The sequence below is a fragment of the Ranitomeya imitator genome, chromosome 1 (assembly GCF_032444005.1).
Source record: "Ranitomeya imitator isolate aRanImi1 chromosome 1, aRanImi1.pri, whole genome shotgun sequence".
Classification (NCBI taxonomy): Eukaryota; Metazoa; Chordata; class Amphibia; order Anura; family Dendrobatidae; genus Ranitomeya; species Ranitomeya imitator.
In genome coordinates this window covers 221,421,982-221,439,199 of record NC_091282.1, presented here as the reverse complement: position 1 = coordinate 221,439,199, position 17,218 = coordinate 221,421,982, and the positions used below count along the sequence as shown (strand labels likewise).

At 41.4% G+C, this 17,218-nt stretch overlaps 1 protein-coding gene across 1 annotated transcript in view; it reads right to left on the bottom strand.

Moving 5' to 3' along the window:
• CHSY3 (chondroitin sulfate synthase 3) overlaps positions 1 to 17,218 on the bottom strand; it is a 550,154-nt gene that overhangs the window by 519,782 nt on the left and 13,154 nt on the right. The gene's annotated exons all lie outside the window — the stretch shown is intronic.

Below are 17,218 nucleotides of genomic sequence, written 5' to 3'. Positions count from 1 at the left end.
ATTCTAGGTTCTTCAAAGTTGCCACCTTTTGCGTTGATGATGCTTTGCACACTCTTGGCATTCTCTTGATGAGCTTCAAGAGGTAGTCACCAGGAATGGTCTTCCAACAATCTTGAAGGAGTTCCCAGAGATGCTTAGCACTTGTTGGCCCTTTGGCCTTCACTCTGCGATCCAGCTCACCCCAAACCATCTCGATTGGGTTCAGGTCTGGTGACTGTTGAGGCCAGGTCATCACTCTCCTTCTTGGTCAAATAGCCCTTACACAGCCTGGAGGTGTGTTTGGGGTCATTGTCTTGTTGGGGAAAAAAGTGCATCTTATGGTCGGAAAAATACGGTACATTACTTTACACAGCAGCCCAATTTTTTTTAAAATTAGGGTTGTACTAAAATATACATGTTTTATGAATTTAGTGGTCATTTCACTTAAATCTTTAAAACTGCAGCACTGTAGCAGTGCCGTGTCCTCCTCCGTTAGCCCCATTAAATGATTTCTCCTGGGCTTAGTATCATACAATAAGGCATTGTTAGCTCCTGGACAGAATAATCAATTTCAATCATGTTATCACTAAAGTTTGGCAAAGTTAGATGAAGACATGTCATGCCCTACACACTGCAAGACAGATTCATTTAGAGCCCAAATCATTTACAGCAATTTAACAATTTATCACCAAAATATCACTGCACACTAAGACATAATTGTAACAAAAAGAAAAATAAACCGAACAATTCAATGTGAAAATTTGCATGACGTGTGAAAACATAAGTATTGCATATACTATCTGATTATGTAAGTTATTAGAGGATGATAACAAGTGCTACAAATTGCTTATAAAGGAGTGGGGCAACCATTGTGGATTTAGTTTATAAAATGGACTAAGTCCAAAGTTGGGCAATATCTAGTCCAAAATACAAAAAATAAACCAGAAAACCATATCTACGTGCATAACACAATCCCACTGATGACAGCACTAGGGCATGGAGTAAGTGCAAACTAACAAACTAAGGGTCTTATAGCCCCATTCCACCACATTTTGGCAATTTGAAGATAAAAAAAATTATGAAAAATCTTAAAGGGGATGTATCATCAGTAAATAATCTATTCTTTAAATCAAGTTCTTATGTTAAATGTACTTTTAAACATGTTTCACAGTTTTTTTTTTTCATTTGACAATAAAAAAGCGATACAGAAATCTATCAATTTTCACATTAGCCACTGGGGTTATTTTAGACCCACACTTGCTATTCAGGAACAGTTTTCAGAAGACTCATTATCATCAGAGGCCCGGATACAATGAAAGGTACCACTGGTATAAATAGCTAATCACAATAAATGATGTGACAACTCCTCCTGCTTAACCTCCTTTCACAATGACTTTTGAACTTACAGTAGATGTTTCAGTACAAATGTTAGAGTCTGATTCAACGAATGGCTGCTGATGTACATGCGAATTTCCTGAAAGAACAGTAAGCAGGAGTTTAAAGGGATATCTAGGACGTAAAAAAAGGCATGTAGTCAATAGAGGCAACTACCTGTCTGTTGTGCCCGATGCCGGTCATTGACCGCTCCTCCCAGAGATTCAGCTGCTCCCTCTCAACAGAGCAGCAGTTTCTCTTCCTGTTGACAGAGCAGGACTACTGCTATCATGCTGATTGACAGCCATCTGTTGCCTAATTGGGGGAATCCGATGTCAATCAGCATGACACCAGTGGTCCTGCCCTGTTTGTAAATATGCAGATTGTAAAATGGAATCTCAAAAAATTAAAACATTACCACTTTGAATCAGGTTTTTAATTACATTTTTTAAATAGTAGGTAATTTTATGATGAGTTATCTTTAACATAATATTAATGTACATTGTCAGTGAAACAGAAAAAGTTGTGCATATGTTCTTAGTACATTTAAAGATGAACTAAAGTTAGCGCATGTGTACGAGTCTCACACGTCGCCATGTACAAATCACGCCATGACGCCATGTGGTCCTTCCCCATTTTTAATTATTTTGTGATATCATTGCCAATTGGGTGTACTATAGAGTTCAGCTAGTCACAATCAAGCAACTAAACCATAAAATTCAAAGTCCAACAGGCTCTATTGGCAGTAATCTTCTGATGCAATTTACATCCAGTCAATTACTACCGGGTCAAGAAAGATTTTGGGGGTTCTTACTGATAATATGCTTGCTGATAATACTCAATGCAAGTCTGCCGCATTCAGAGTTACATGATACTGCCGCATATTCGAAAGACCATGGTGTGTTGAGAAGAAAGTTATTTTTTTTTTAAATGATGCAAGATTTGGGCACTAATTCAAAAAAGATGAATTAATACAGATTACTATTGCTTACCTCTAAATGCAAACTAATATTTAGTCCGTTCAAAATATTTGTTCAAGTTACTGATCGGTAAAGTTTGTGATTCAAATTGACAAAGTCCTATCCTGTCCTTGGTCATATCCATTCTCCAGCTGTCCTGTCTCCCTTCCTCCCCTGACCTTACTCAGCCATTATTCTTATCTCAGTCTTACTATTGTTTTCTCTTTGACATTATTTCTCCAGTCATTCCATCCTCCCCAAATTGCCAAACGAAAACCTTAATAAATAAAAATACAATTACTAAAGTCATCAGAGACTCTTTCAAGTGACAGGCACCACATCATTTTGCTGATCATAGCAGATCTTACTTCTGGCAACAAATTAATGAATGGCCATGTCATACTACAGCAGCTCGAGAACAGGAACGTCTCTCATAGATTGACTCTGCGTTCTGATTTTTAGTGGAGGGGTTCCAAAAAGTCTCAAGTAAGCAGAGGCAACAGGACAGTGTTTTGTGGAAATAACTTAAAGGGGTTGTCCAGACTTGGGGCATAAGTCTGCAGCCAGTCTATGTAAGTGCAAACCTGTGAATCCTCATAGCGTGCACAGTGAGCTCTGTCAGGATTCTCCACTGCTGACTCCTGAAGTGGGCAGGCACATAACCACAAGTAGGAGATTAGCGAACATGCAGACCCATGCTAATTATATGTGGCATAAGGAGTGCCACGTTCTCTATGTTATTTACAAAAGAACCAATGCACATGTTAAAAGGATTGTCAAGACTCGGGGCTCAAATCTGCAGTCACTCTGACTGCTGACTTGTGAATCGTAGCAGCATTAATAGCATTAATTGTCAGGATTCTCCAATGCTGGCTCCGGAAGTGTCCAGTCTAGCGCAATTCGCTTGTATTGAGTGGGGCCGCATGCCGAATGTTTGCAAATCACATACTAAAGTTATGCACCAGCCCGCTACCAGTATCGGAGGATCCTGACTACATACTGGGCAATCTGTGAGGATTACAGACTCCTCGATCCTTTGAAGGTGGGAAAACGTGCTAAATTGGCAGTGTAGCAACTATTTATTTTCCCCACTGTGTTGTGCTATTATATAAACACAAGGTTAAAAAACAGTAAAAAAATATTTACAACTGCTGTACAAATATGGGAAGAAAGGTCTTATTCATATATCAAAAACCGCATTTCTATCAAAACAAATCAAAGCAGGTTGCCTGAGAAAATAGAGGGGATGATGTGTGTGTGTGTGTGTGTGTGTGTGTGTGTGTGTGTGTGTGTGTGCGTGGGGGGGGGGGGTGTTCCGATTGGGACACCTACATGCCCAACTATAGCATATGGACAATCAGGGACTTCCACAGCAGAGCCCCATCGACTTTATAGTGGCCGTGGCCAGGTACTGCACATCTGTCTCCTATTCATATCAATAAGGGGGTGAATGTACAGTAGCAGTACCCTGCTTAGCCGCTATTCCATGGAGGGAGCTGTGCAGCTCAGTATCTGAACAGTTCCAGCTGCATTTGTCATCGGGAACAGTGGATTGTCGCACCCCCACTGAAACGGCATTGAGGACCTATCCTAAGGATAAGACCCAGACAAACCCTTTAACATTTCCATTTGCAATTGGAGCAGACTGTGGGATACTAACAATGATATGATTTTCACAGCCATCCACATTTTCAGTAGTGATATTATTTGTAGTCTTGGGGAGCCCAGTATATTTAATTCATAACTGCTAATGATGTCTGCTTAATGATACTATAATAATTATTTCTCCAAACTAAGAAGAGGAAAAGAAGAAAATGTCTTTTAAGACTAACAGTTCAGTCACGCATAAAAGCATTACTGTGGAGCTAATTAGCAGCATGATTTACCATCTACTATGGCTGCCTGCTAGGATCTTGAAATATTTTACCCAGGTTCAGAAACTCAGCGTGCGTCTGTCCGTTATTAGTGGCGTTCCTGGCTTTACACAGCAATAGCTGACGCTGTCAGATAAATTCCTGTTATAATCATGTATCATGTCTGAAGACGATCACTAAGACTCCTTCACTGCCGGATATCTGGAGCCTGCTGAAGAATAACGCGAGATAATTAAACTAAGTCTTTATTAAAGGGGTGATCCACTTTTTTATTTTGTACTCCATTTGCATGGTCAGTCAAAAAGTTATAAAGTCAGCATTACTGACCCCCAGACAATCACTGAGCTCAGGGGTCTCTTTAGCTTGGGATCACTAAGTAGAGGTGAGCAAATGGTTTCATAATTCATTACAGACCTCTCAAAAATGTTGGATTCTGGCGAATCCAAAATGTTTTGGATTCAATTTGCAAACTACAGTAGTAATATTATTATTATTATTATTATTATTATTATTATTATTAGCTTCACACACTACTGTAGGATCAAATCAATAAGCATATTTTCACATGCATAAGGCTATATTCACATGTGGTTTTTTTCTGCAGGTTTTGCCTGTTTTTTTGCTGCTATATTTGTCTATTGTGCACGATGATAAAGTTTAGTGAAAAAAAAAATCATACTCTACTTCATCAGGTTTTGGCAAAAAAAAAAACGCAGCAAAACCTGATAACTGTTTTTTTCACCTCCCATTTCTTTCAATGGGTGATAAATGCTGAAAAAGCACAATAAAAAGCTGAAAGAGGTGGCATGCTCTTTTCTGCAAAAACCAAGCAAAGCACAAAATACTGAGGACAAAAAAAAAATCATTGTGCGTGCATGATATTTCTGAAATCTCATAGGCTTTGCTGGTACTGTAAAACACAGCCAAAAGCTGAAAATTTGTCTAAAAAACACATTTAAACGCAACAAAAACCGTGTGGGAGCATACCCTAAGAGCAACATTAAAAAGTAGAAAAAGATTTATTGAAAAAGTCTTAAAAACTAGTGATAAGTGAACGTGCTCTGATGAGGCATTATCGGATCCTGCTTATGTGCTAACCGAGAGTCTTCAGCGCGCTCTATTTGAGTCCCCGCACCTGCATGTGTTGCAGCTATCGAGCAGCAGTGAGACTAGCAGCCGATGGGACGCAAACATATTTTTCGAGCACGCCGAAGACCTTCTCCGAGCACTACTAAAATATCTTTTAAGCCTGACTGATTGTGTAAGTATTGAGCAAACTGATGGGACTTACTCTTAAATCTCATCTCCTTAAATGGATACAATAGTGGAGGGATTTTAAATTTTTTATAATTTACTGCTTTTATAGAATATCGGCCACTGCTGCGGTCTATCAGTGGTGGATAATCTTCTAGGCAAGGAATGCAATGCTAACAATAGAACTAGCAAAAACTCTTCTGAACCTAGCAGAATAATTTGATCTGGCCAGCTTCTGTGCAAATTAGGGCCCTGGGCAAAATTCAAAGTGGGGCCCCAATACTGAAATATTCCACACATGAGCCGCGACAGAAGCAAGGAAGAGGACGTCATTGCATGAAGATGGGAGGTGCCGGACCCGGACTGCACTGGACCGCCCCTGGGTGAGTATAATGTAACTTGTTTTACTTATCTTTCAGGTTACATTGGGGGCTTATCTACAGCATTACAGAATGCTGTAGAAATGCCCCTAATGGCTTTGGCCGCAGCTTAAGGTACCGTCACACTCAGCAACTTTGCAACAAGAACGACAACGATCCGTGACGTTGCAGCGTCCTGGATAGCGATCTCGTTGTGTTTGACACGCAGCAGCGATTTGGATCCCGCTGTGCCATCGCTGGTCGGAGCTAGAAGGCCAGAACTTTATTTGGTCGTCAGGTCGGCGTGTATCGTCATGTTTGACATCAAAAGCAACGATGCCAGCAATGTTTTACATGGAGCTAACAACCAGCGAGAACGAGAAGTGAGTCGCCGTTACGTCACTGGATCGCTCCTGCATTATTCTGGAGCTGCTGTGTTTGACGTCTCTACAGCGACCTAAACAGCGACGCTCCAGCGATCGGCTCGTTGTCTATATTGCTGCAGTGTCGCTGAGTGTGACGGTACCTTTATATGCAAAAAATGAGGTGACAGATTTCCTTTAATTTTTATGCACTTAAATCAGAGTCATGTCACACAAAATAGTTAATAAATAACATTTCTCACATGTCTAATTTACATCAGCACAATTTTGGAAACAATTTCTATCGATTTTTCATTTTTACAACAAAATATACGAAACCATTTTTTTAGGGACCACATCACATTTGAACTGATTTTGGGGGTCTATACGACAGAAAATACAGAAAAGTGACACCATTCTAAAAACTGCGCCCCTCAAGGTACTCAAAACCACATTCAAGACTTTTATTAACCCTTCAGGTGCTTTGCAGGAATGTATGGAATGTGGAAGGAAAAAATAAACATTTAATTTTATTTCACAAACATTTTTCTTTAGGCTCAATTTTTTTTATTTTCATGTGGTTAAATCAAAAATAAACATTTCATTTTATTTCACAAACATTTTTCTTTAGACCCAATTTTTTTTATTTTCATAGGGTTAACTGTAGAAATTGCACTTGTTGCAATTTGTTGTGCAATTTGCATTTTCTCCTGAGCAAGCCTATACTCCTTAAGTATTTGGGGGAAAACCACTGTTTGGGCGCACGGCAGGGCTCAGAAGAAAAGGAGCACCATTTTACTTTTTGAATGTAAACTTTGCTGGAATAATTAGAAGATGTCATGTTATTTAGATGTGTGCTGAGCACCTTGAACCCCCAGGTGCTTCACAGAAATGTATAACATTGAGCTGAGAAAATAAAAAAATCTCATTTTTCCCTCAAAAAAGTTTTTTAGCCCCACATTTTGAATTTTCACAAGCGTAACAGGAGAAAATGGACCACAAAATTTGTTGTACAAGTTCTCATGAGTTCACGGATACCCCATGTGTGGTCCAAAGCTACTTTTGAGGCACAGTGCAAAGCTCAGAAAGCAAGTAGCACCATATTACAGTGTAGACTTTGCGGCACTGGTTTGAGGGTGCCATGTCACACCGGCAGAGCCCCCTGAGGTGATAGAATAGCAGAACCCAACATAATTTACCCCATTTTACAAACTTAATCTCTCAATGAATTCAACTAGGGGTGCAGTGATCATCTTGACACCACAGGTGTGTCACAGAATTTTATAGCATTGGGCAGTGAAGCAAAAATAACTTACATTTTTACCACCAAAATTGTGTGTTAGCCCCAGATTTTACAATTTACTTACTGGTAAAATGATAAAAATGGCACCAAAATTTGTCTCACAATTTCTGCTGAATGTAGAAATACTGTACAGTACTACTTAGCCATACAGCGAGACTCGGGAGGAACGGAGCGCTATTTGCCTCCTGGAGCGCAGATTTTCCTAGAATAGTTTGCAGACTCCATATTCAAAGCCCCTAAGTGCTAGAAAAGCAGATTCTTCTTTCAAGTGACCCCATTTTGGAATTTATACCCCATTGGGAATTTATCTACAGGTGTAGTGACGATTTTGACTCCATGGGCATTTTCCAAAAAGAAGCAGTGGTGGATGTTGAGGACTGAAAATTGCAAACTGCCACTGTAGTGATCAGTACGGTGCAGTCACCAGTACGTTATGCCAAGCCCGTGCTTCTGGAGACATGCACCCGTAAATCAGGTGGACTCTCATTGTTTCAGAAATGCAGGACATGCGGACACTATATGTGGTTCAGGTACACTGTGGGGCTCAGAAGGCAGGGGGCATTTTGATTGAAGAGCGCAGAATTTGCTGAATTTCTTTTGGATGGTGAGGAGCCATTTTGCTTTTCCAGGGCCTTTGTACTACCAGTAACATGGAAGCCCCTATATTTCTGTTACCAGATGACAGACCTGAGTCGGGACTTGCTTAATATTGTGGATTAAGTTATAGCTTTTATTTTACAAAACATTTACGATCATATTTATACAACGACCTCTGCTGAGCACTTACTTTGTGGTTTCCATCTAAATCTCTGAGTAACGTGGTTCAGATCAAACCCTCAAGGGATCCATTCACTATAAGGGTACGTTCCCACGGTCAGTAAACGCTGCGGGTTCGACGCTGCGTACATCCACAGCATCCAGATGTTACAGCATAGTGGATGGGATTTCAAGAAATCCCATCCACTATGCATGCTGAGACGCCTGTGAATAACCCACAGAGACTCTCAACCTGTACAATGTATTGGACATGGTGATCCCAAATGGTTCAATGAACATTTGTGGTATCATCTGAGTTTAAAAGCCGGCAGCACTTTCAACTCAACGGACATGTGCTGCTTCCAAAGCGCTGTTGATTACTGACAATGGGAAGGTACCCTAATGAGCCAGCAGAATTACTCTGGAATCCATCTGGCATTTATTCAGTGTTGTCCTTCTTTTCAGAAGTGCATAAAACTGTGGCCAATGGCACTTTTATGCAATCCTAAAAAGATGGACACCGCCGGATCAGAGGTCCTATGGCGTTCACAGTGCCTTAATCTGCCTCATTATACAGAATCTTCCTCTGGGGGTTCCGTCTGAATCCCGTATTTCTCAGATTTATACGGAAACCCCGGTGTAAGTAAGCAGCAGAGAGCGCAGGATAAATGAGCGCAGGGCCTTATTGTGATCTTTGGAACACAAATTGAACAAATCAACAGCAGGTAAAGAATTGATTTTATTTATTTTTTACACCACTCCTCGTGTGGTATAAGTGATTAGGTGACTTTATTCTTTGGGTCGGTGCGATTACAGCGATACCACATTTATATTGGGTTTTTATGTTTGACTGCTGTCACACACTAAAAGACACCCCTTATTACAAAAGCTAGTTTTCGTATCCCCATTTTTTGAGAGCTGTAATTTTTCCATATTTTGGCCAACAGAGTCGTGTCATGGCTTCTTTTTTTGCGGGATGAGTTGACGTTTTTATTGATACCATTTTCAGGCACATGATATTTTTTGATCTCTTTCTATTCTGATTTTTGGGAGGCAGAATTAACTAAATCAGCAATTCAGGAATTGTTTTGCTTTTTTTATGTCGTTCCGCAGGTGGTAAACTTCATAAGACAGCTTTTTTCTTTGGGTCGATACGATTACAGCGATACCCCATTTATATTGTTTTTTTTTTTTTTTTACACAACTGTTTTAAAGAAAAAAGAACTATTTTTGCATTACTTCATTCTGAGAGTTATAACTTTTTTATTTTTCTGCTGATGGAGCTGTATGGCAGCTTGTTTTTTGCGGGACAAGATGACATTTTCAGAGGTACCATTTTTATTTACATTCGTTTTTTTATAGCGCTATATTGCATTTTTTGTTCAACGGTATGATAAAGCATTGTTTTTTGCCTCGTTTTTTACGGTGTTCACTGAAGGGGTTAACTAGTGGGACAGTTTTATAGTGCGGATCGTTATGGATGTTGCGATACCAAATATGTGTACTTTTTCTTTCTTTCTTTCTTTTTTTTCACATAAATAAATGTATTTATTGGAAAAATATTTTTTTTCTTTTTTATGTTCTTTATTTGGGGAGGTTTACAAAATATTTTTACACTTTAGTTATTTTTTTACCTTTTTACATTGTCCCAGGATGAGACATCACTATACGGTATCAGATCGATGATCTGATACTCTGCAATGCTTCTGCACTGCAGGGCATCAGAGCAGCATCTGACAGGCAGGGAAGGAAGCTCTCAGCAGGTGCTTACAAGCCACCCTCCCTGAAGGAACCCACGGCCATATTGGGGTTGGGGGGCTCCATGGAGACCATCGGAACAACACGATTGCATCACGTTGTTCTGATGGGAGAACCCTTCCCCCCCCATGTGCGATCTCCTCTATGTCGCTTGGCACTCAAGAGGCAGCAACAAAGGAGAGTTCCATTTATTGTGCATCCAGACAATATGTTGTTATGTTAAACATTTTAGGTCCTCAAAAGGACCTTCAGCAGAACAAACTGGTTCAGTAGTATAGTTTATAAGATTTTATTGTATGACCTGTATGACCATATTTTATAGGTGAAGGATTAGGTGCCTGGATGTCGTAGTCCAACCTATGTAAACACAGTGCGTCTGTGGCTTGCGACAACCATGTACCTGACCACCACTCTGAGCTGTCTTGTGCTATTTTTCAGCTATGCTGTTTGTAATAGTTGGGGGCGCTGACGAAATCTACAGGAATTTGTATCCATTCTGTCCTGCAGAGATCTGCTTCCCTGGCGTATCACCTGTCTGCCGGTGACATATCAGGCAACTCCACCCTCCATTCCTCGCCTGAACTTAGGTTCTTAGCAGTGTCAGCTAAGTCCCTGGAGTAGTACCTAGTGTATACTAGTGAATACCTGATAGACCCTTTAATCACACTTCTCCGGCCCATGGTACAGTTACAGTCATTACCTGTAAAAAATTCACTGCAAAGTATTAAAAATGAACATTTTATTTGTGGTAAAATTAATTTATCCAATTACTTTTGAGCCCCGGAAATGAGGAGGCTTTGTCGAAAAAAGGGTTGCAATTCCTAAATGTTTTGCAGGATACTTTTGTTCAAGCCCTTTAATTTAACCTGAAAGTCTACACTTTAATTGCATCTCTGTTTCATTTTAAATAAAAAATATTGTGCTATATAGAGACCAAATGTTGAAAATGTGGCCACTGTCTCTGGTGTCTGCACACAGCGGTGCTGTCAGTCTGTGGTGGCCTGTCTTTATCTGATGGAGACCCCTTGACTGGCCGGCCGAGTCTTATTAATTTACCCCTCCCACCCAGTTTTCTTTTGCGCGGGGTGTGGAAAGGGTAACGAGGAGCATTCCTCCTTTGTTGCGGTCAGTGTAGGGGGAGCGTCACTTCCGGGGTGGGGTTGGTAGCAACTTCCTATTGGTGGGATATAAAAAGGGGGTGTCTGAGGTGTTTTGTCCTCTTTGAGCTGCATGTCACCAAGCTGCCCACCCTCCCTCCCATTGTTTGGTTATTCAGATGGTTATTTGGTGGTGATTGTGACTTATGTTATGCGGGTAAATTTTGTGAAAGTTGCAGCAGGCAACGGGCGGAAGAGCCAAAAGGGTAACATTTGCAGGGAGTCCAGTGGCATATCCCCTCAACTTCGGGTGATCAATTGAGAGAGAGCTGCGACCTTACCCCTCCAACAAAGGGTTTGTTATGAAGAAGAGAGTTGTTACTCTCCAATAAAATTATAAGTTGAATATGAGAGTGTTTCATTATTTGCGTCAAAGAAAACTGGGGGGGGGGGGGTCTTTGGGGACTGGGCAGTCAGCCCCTCCCCCTCAACTTCTGACTTGACACTGCCAGAAGACAGAGCCGACCGGGGACTACAGAGGATGCACAGCATTATACACTGTAAATAATGTTGTACACTCTTTGTGCACTTCATGGAGGGGCTTCAGAATCCAGGGTCTCCTGTGATGCTAGTCACTACTCACTGACAAGAAACGAGGTGGGGAATTCAAGGGTTCTGAGGTCAAAAGCCTGAAGGGTACATCATAAACAGAGGGGTGAGGAAAAGTCATAGTTGTAGTCAGGTCAGAATTCCAAGAAAGAAGCGGATCGCGATAAAGCGGCAAGACAAACGGTTGATCAAAGGCAAATCCAAGGTCGGCAACAAAGATCAGAATAATAAAACTTAAAGCACAGGGCAGACACTCCATTTGAGCAGAGCTACAATTAGCAGAAATTAGAAGCAGTCAGCCAGCTAAATAGCCTGGGAATCACTCCAAACAGGAGGCAACTGTAGGAAATACAGCACGTCTCAGCCCTGACTGGGCAACTGGACTGTCACTCACCACACTGACAGATCAGAATGCCCAGAGTGGACTGCTGAGCTGGACATGCCTCTGCCCCAGATTGGACAGCGGAGCTGCCACAAAACACAGTGGAGGAATCGTAACAGGTCCCTGAGTGGATGGTGGACCTAGGCAATTGCCCAGTTTTCCTCCCTCCCGATGCTGCAAAGACAAAGCTATATGTGTTTGCAGCATGGGAAAGGGCATAGTTTGGGTCAGCAGCACAGCCATGCTGCTAGTCTGAACTGTCAGTCATCAGGAGCACCCTGGTAAGCAGGACGCTAGGAGGCAGGGGAGTGGTGTACTTATGAAGATTGAATATGATAATAATGCTATAGGGTAAGCCACAAAAAAAGAACCCCACTTCTCTTTGATAGTTCATAATGGACAACAGAAGAATGACATCCTTTCCAGTTAGAAAGATGCCAGAAATGGCTAGTGGCCAGTGACTGCGCAGATTTGGACTCATCTTATAGTGCCTGTTCATGCTGTCAATTCTTTGTTGAATGCAGCATGTCATAACCCACAAACACATTCAAATCTACTTGAAAATCAACAATTTCAAGCAAACAAATTATTTTATAAAGTTAAAGGGGTTGTCCACTACTCGGACAACCCCTTCTGAATCGCTTTACTCACACCGATACTCGTCTCCGGTGCACACACCATTCCAGCAGTGGCAGCACTTGCTGGCCCGGGACTCATGACTTTTTTAGGTTACGTGATCCTTGTGGTGAAATAGCGCTGGCTTCACTCTCCTCTCCTTTGGACAAATCAAGACAGCCAGAGGAAGTTAGAGATGCGGCTACTCTCTCACTTCTTTCAGATGTCAATGACAAAGGAGAATGAAGCCAGCGCTGATCGGCCACAGGGATCATATGACGTAATGTCACACGTGCCCTGGGAGAGCCAGTGCCGACACCACTGGAATGGCAAAGGCACCAGAGGTGAGTATAGGTATTATTATTTTACTGGGGGAAACATAGGGAGTAGTGGAGAACCCCTTTAAAAAGATCACTGTAAGATTATTCGTTCATCACTCAGTGTCTCTGAACATGTATGACCAGGTTGAATAACTCTAATGCGCAATAAGTACTAAAATGTGTCTAGTATGCCATTATCAGAATGATAATTATTCATTAAATAATCACTTAACCTGTAACATACTTTAGTCTAATATGCATGAGGGTTTTTATACACACACATATATCACTACTCTCCCCTGCATATTGTAGCACTTGACTGAAAGGGAAGAATACGATAAGCCTCATTCATTTCTTGCACCGCTCTGGAAAAATTAAATCTGAGCACTGATCGATTACTATGAGGTCATAAAGACAGTTTTTATAAAAGACAGTTTGAATGAATGGGGCTCAATAACAGTTATCCTCTCCAAACCACACAAGGGAAGCTGTGGACTGTTTTTCATGGCTCACCCAGTTAATTCATCTACAAGTACAGTTATTGCAACACATCTATTACTATTTCTAGGAGAGTGACTACATAGAAAATCACAACTGCTAGAATCTAATTCTTCTCCTGTAGAATATAGGACAGTCTGAAAACTATTTCATTATGAGGTAAATCTGCTGTTAAAGGGAATCTGTCAGAAGGTTTTGTTATGAAATCTGAGAGCAGCATAATGTAGAGCAAGTGAACTTGTTTCCACCAGAAGAATAAAAAACACTTTAAAATAGGCTGTGGGGCTGAAAGAATGTCTCCATCTCAAAAATAGTAGATGAAGGTTCTTTTATTGGACTCTTTTCTATGCTGTACTGGTGTAACATAGTAACATAGTTAGTAAGGCCGAAAAAAGACATTTGTCCATCCAGTTCAGCCTATATTCCATCATAATAAATACCCAGATCTACGTCCTTCTACAGAACCTAATAATTGTATGATACAATATTGTTCTGCTCCAGGAAGACATCCAGGCCTCTCTTGAACCCCTCGACTGAGTTCGCCATCACCACCTCCTCAGGCAAGCAATTCCAGATTCTCACTGCCCTAACAGTAAAGAATCCTCTTCTATGTTGGTGGAAAAACCTTCTCTCCTCCAGACGCAAAGAATACCCCCTTGTGCCCGTCACCTTCCTTGGTATAAACAGATCCTCAGCGAGATATTTGTATTGTCCCCTTATATACTTATACATGGTTATTAGATCGCCCCTCAGTCGTCTTTTTTCTAGACTAAATAATCCTAATTTCGCTAATCTATCTGGGTATTGTAGTTCTCCCATCCCCTTTATTAATTTTATTGCCCTCCTTTGTACTCTCTCTAGTTCCATTATATCCTTCCTGAGCACCGGTGCCCAAAACTGGACACAGTACTCCATGTGCGGTCTAACTAGGGATTTGTACAGAGGCAGTATAATGCTCTCATCATGTGTATCCAGACCTCTTTTAATGCACCCCATGATCCTGTTTGCCTTGGCAGCTGCTGCCTGGCACTGGCTGCTCCAGGTAAGTTTATCATTAACTAGGATCCCCAAGTCCTTCTCCCTGTCAGATTTACCCAGTGGTTTCCCGTTCAGTGTGTAATGGTGATATTGATTCCCTCTTCCCATGTGTATAACCTTACATTTATCATTGTTATTGTTAGTACATGCCTGCACAAGGTAATCTTGCCTTGCGCAGGCGTGTACTATGGAGGACAGAGAATGAACTTCAATCCAATAATGCAGCCAGCATGCAGCCAGCGGGTAAGGAAAGGGTGAATCAAACACCCAAAAACCCCACCTCCATGGCTGAAGATTGTTCCCTCCAAATTCAGGTGACAGTGTCCCTTTAAGACAAGCAGAATTATACCTGAATCTGAGCAAATTAAACATTGACAGATTTCCCGTCCCAGACGGCATTCATTTACGGATACTGACGGAATTGAGCTCAGTAATTCACAGACCACTGTATCTCATATTTTTAGACTCTTTTGTAACAAGGGTGGTACCACAGAATTGGAGGATGGCTGATGTGGTGCCAATATTTAAGGAAGGTAAGAAGGTGGATCTAGGCAACTACCATCCGGTAAGCATGACATCAGTAACGTGCAAAGTTTTTGAGGGCATCATAAGAGATGACCAACAGAAATATGTTGCAGATAATAATATAATACAGTGGGGCAAAAAAGTATTTAGTCAGTCAGCAATAGTGCAAGTTCCACCACTTAAAAAGATGAGAGGCGTCTGTAATTTATATCATAGGTAGACCTCAACTATGGGAGACAAACTGAGAAAAAAAAATCCAGAAAATCACATTGTCTGTTTTTTTATCAATTTATTTGCATATTATGGTGGAAATTAAGTATTTGGTCAGAAACAAAATTTCATCTCAATACTTTGTAATATATCCTTTGTTGGCAATGACAGAGGTCAAACGTTTTCTGTAAGTCTTCACAAGGTTGCCACACACTGTTGTTGGTATGTTGGCCCATTCCTCCATGCAGATCTCCTCTAGAGCAGTGATGTTTTTGGCTTTTCGCTTGGCAACACGGACTTTCAACTCCCTCCAAAGGTTTTCTATAGGGTTGAGATCTGGAGACTGGCTAGGCCACTCAAGGACCTTGAAATGCTTCTTACGAAGCCACTCCTTCGTTGCCCTGGCGGTGTGCTTTGGATCATTGTCATGTTGAAAGACCCAGCCACGTTTCATCTTCAATGCCCTTGCTGATGGAAGGAGGTTTGCACTCAAAATCTCACGATACATGGCCCCATTCATTCTTTCATGTACCCGGATCAGTCGTCCTGGCCCCTTTGCAGAGAAACAGCCCCAAAGCATGATGTTTCCACCACCATGCTTTAGAGTAGGTATGGTGTTTGATGGATGCAACTCAGTATTCTTTTTCCTCCAAACACGACAAGTTGTGTTTCTACCAAACAGTTCCAGTTTGGTTTCATCAGACCATAGGACATTCTCCCAAAACTCCTCTGGATCATCCAAATGCTCTCTAGCAAACTTCAGACGGGCCCGGACATGTACTGGCTTAAGCAGTGGGACACGTCTGGCACTGCAGGATCTGAGTCCATGGTGGCGTAGTGTGTTACTTATGGTAGGCCTTGTTACATTGGTCCCAGCTTTCTGCAGTTCATTCACTAGGTCCCCCCGCGTGGTTCTGGGATTTTTGCTCACCGTTCTTGTGATCATTCTGACCCCACGGGGTGGGATTTTGCGTGGAGCCCCAGATCGAGGGAGATTATCAGTGGTCTTGTATGTCTTCCATTTTATAATTATTGCTCCCACTGTTGATTTCTTCACTCCAAGCTGGTTGGCTATTGCAGATTCAGTCTTCCCAGCCTGGTGCAGGGCTACAATTTTGTTTCTGGTGTCCTTTGACAGCTCTTTGGTCTTCACCATAGTGGAGTTTGGAGTCAGACTGTTTGAGGGTGTGCACAGGTGTCTTTTTATACTGATAACAAGTTTAAACAGGTGCCATTACTACAGGTAATGAGTGGAGGAAAGATGAGACTCTTAAAGAAGAAGTTACAGGTCTGTGAGAGCCAGAAATCTTGTTTGTTTGTTTCTGACCAAATACTTATTTTCCACCATAATATGCAAATAAAATGTTAAAAAAACAGACAATGTGATTTTCTGGATTTTTTTTTCTCAGTTTGTCTCCCATAGTTGAGGTCTACCTATGATATAAATTACAGACGCCTCTCATCTTTTTAAGTGGTGGAACTTGCACTATTGCTGACTGACTAAATACTTTTTTGCCCCACTGTAAATGACTACTGGCATGGATTCATGAAAGGTAGGTTGTGCCTAATCAACATAATGAGTTTCTATGAGAAGGAAAGTGGAAATCTGGATGTTGGTAATACAGCTGGTGTGATTATCTGGAGTTTGCAAAAACATTTGATACTGTTCACATAACAGCCTTAAGGTACTGTTACACTAAACGACTTACCAACGATGACGACCAGCGATACGACCTGGCCGTGATCGTTGGTAAGTCGTTGTGTGGTCGCTGGGGAGTTGTCACACAGACAGCTCTCCAGCGACCAATGATCAGGGGAACGACTTCTGCATCGTTGAAACTGTCTTCAACGATGCCGAAGTCCCCGGGTAACCAGGGTAATTATCGGGTTACTAAGCGCAGGGCCGCGCTTAGTAACCCGATATTTACCCTGGTTACCATTGTAAA